This window comes from Protobothrops mucrosquamatus, unplaced genomic scaffold, assembly GCF_001527695.2.
Source record: "Protobothrops mucrosquamatus isolate PMUCROS unplaced genomic scaffold, P.Mucros_1.0 scaffold235, whole genome shotgun sequence".
Taxonomy (NCBI): domain Eukaryota; kingdom Metazoa; phylum Chordata; class Lepidosauria; order Squamata; family Viperidae; genus Protobothrops; species Protobothrops mucrosquamatus.
Window position 1 is genome coordinate 1,448,745 of NW_015386586.1, and position 2,639 is coordinate 1,451,383.

At 46.9% G+C, this 2,639-nt stretch overlaps 1 protein-coding gene across 1 annotated transcript in view; it reads left to right on the forward strand.

Moving 5' to 3' along the window:
- Positions 1 to 2,639, forward strand: part of KLHL18 (kelch like family member 18) — a 29,134-nt gene that overhangs the window by 556 nt on the left and 25,939 nt on the right. The gene's annotated exons all lie outside the window — the stretch shown is intronic.

Consider the following 2,639-nt stretch of genomic DNA (forward strand, 5'->3'; position numbering starts at 1 on the left):
AGGGGGACAGGAAGGAGAGAAAAGCCGGGGAGGGAGGAGGAGGGAAGGAGGAGAAATGAGGAAGGGGGGAGAAGAGGGAGGAGGGAGGAGGAGGAGGAGGAGGAGGAGGAAGGACTGTGGGGTCCTTGGGGCTCTCTGAGCGGAGGACAGGAGGAGAATGGGGATGAGGAGGTGGTTTGTGGGATCTGGTGCTCTGCGAGCTTGGTTGCTTTCTTGAGACGTTTCTTGACCTAACTAGGCAATGTCATCAGGACTTGAAGGGAGGAGGAGGAGGAGGAGGGGGGACTGGAGGGTCCATGGTGCTCTCTGAGCTTGGTGGTTTCCTTGCAGACGCCTCATGACCCAACTAGGGAACACCATCAGGGCTAGAAGGGTGGGGGGTTTGCAAACAGGAGGAGGGGGAGACCCCCAGGGATGAAGGGGGGCAGGAGGGACCCTGGGTTACCTTCTAACCTCTGGGACTACAGAAGAGACCACACAAAGCTCTGTGTGGCTTTAGGTAATTTCGGTGGTTGCGTCTTGGATCAGATTTTTTGTGTTGTGGTTGTGTTTTCAGCAGGTGCTGTCTCTCACATAGAAAAAGCAGGCAGCTGTATAAATTGACCAAATAAATCAATCCATTCCTGCAAGGTTTTGTCTGTAAAAGCATAGAAGCGCACAGGCTGTCCTTGACTTACAACTCATCCATTGAGTGACCGAAGCACTGGAAAAAGTGACTTACGACCGTTTTTCACACTTACGACCGTTGCAACGTCTCCCATGGTCACATGATCAAAATTCAAGACGCTTGGCAACTGACTTGTGCTTATGACGGTCGCAGCGTCCCTGGGGTCATGTAATCCCCTTTTGTGACCTTCTGACAAGCAAAGTCAGTGGGAGAAACCAGATTCACTTAACAACCGTGTGACTGACTTAACAAACACAGTGATTAACAACGATGGGAAAAAGTCATACAATGAGTCTCAGCTCACTTAGCAGCTTTCTGGCAGTGGAAAATTGTAAGTCAAGGACCCCCCTTTAGTATAATTGTACAGAGAGAGAGAATAAGAGAATAATTGGCTTTGCCTGAAAACGTGTCACAAATTTATGGAACTTCAAATCTTGAAGCTTGGCCAACAAGGTTATTGCGGGATGATGTCAGGAGCTTAAATAGAAACACCTTGTCCTACCTGCTGTACAATGACCCATCCATTTAGGATGCCATTCCACGTAAAAATAGCAAAATTATAAAAGAAATATCTGGGCAGGCAGTCCTTGAATTTATGACTATAACTGAGCACCAAATTTCTGTTGCTAAGTAAGATATTTGTTAAGTGACTTTTGCCCCATTTTATGACCTTTCTTGCCTTGGTTGTTAAGTGGATCGCTGCAGTTCTTAAGTTGATAAACCTGGTTGTTAAGTGGATCTGGCTTCCTCACTGATTTTGCTTGTCACAAGGTCACCAAAGGGGATCACGTGACCCTGGGATAACTATGAGTCAGTTGCCAAGTGTCTGAATTGTGATCACATGATCACAGGGATGCTGTGATGGTCGTTAAATGTGAAAATGGTTAAAAGTTACTTAGTGTTGTCGTAACTTCAAACAGTCACTAAATAAACTGTTGCTAAGCCGAGGACTATCTATATTCAGAGGTTTTCCTTTTTCAGCCTTTGCCAATTAAAATTCTGTATCCGGCACCTTCCTTCCCCTGTGTCATTCTGGGCATGACGTCACCGTTGAGATGATTAATGTCCCAAATATTGGGTGAGGCCCCTTTGGCATAGCTGTCGTGCACTGTGCATCACACAAATCTCTTAAGAATGTATCGCACAATCTCTGAAGAATGCGTCGTGGGGTCCTTTATGGGGCTTTAACGGCTTGACGGTAAACATGGCTGATAATTATATCCTGGTTTTTATATGTTCTCGGAGAGAGTCTGTGGAAATTAGATTTTAATTGCAGCTCAGCGTGTGGTGCCCGGTCTCCACTTTGCACATAAGATAATCTTCCAAGAAGTGGAAAGATTCACAAAAGGAATACTTGCTGCTTGTCGGGTTGTTGACTGCACCAGAGTAACAAGGGGGGGCTTGGCGGGGTGGGCACTGTGGTATGATTTTTCCAATATTGCCTATCAAAGATTTACATTGTGTTTTAAACCCTCCAATGGTAGAAAATTATTATTCCGACGGAAGAGAATATTCGGAGATCAGGGTTGAACTGTGGTGGTCGTCGGTGCTCTCTGAGTTTGTCTGTTTTCTTGGCAGACGTTTCATGGCCCAACTCAGCAACAACATCAATGCTAGGAGGAGTTTGGGGAAGGGGAGAAGGAGGAGGGGAAAGAAAAAAGGGAAGAAGAGGGAGAAGGAGGAGGAGAAGAGGACAAGGACTGTGGGGTCCTTCTGAAATTGGCTGTTTCCTTGCAGAGGTTTCATGGACCAACTAGGCCAGAGGTAGGCCACCTTGGCTCTTTTATGACTGGTGGACTTCAACTCCCAGAATTCCTGAGCCAGCCATGCTGAGGGGAAAGGGAGAGGTTTCCAAGCTGAGCCCTGCCGGCTCAGGAATTCTGGGAGTTGAAGTCCACCAGTCATAAAAGAGCCAAGGTTGTCTATTCCTGATATAGGGTGCCATGCTGGCAGAGGGATTCTGGGAGTTGAA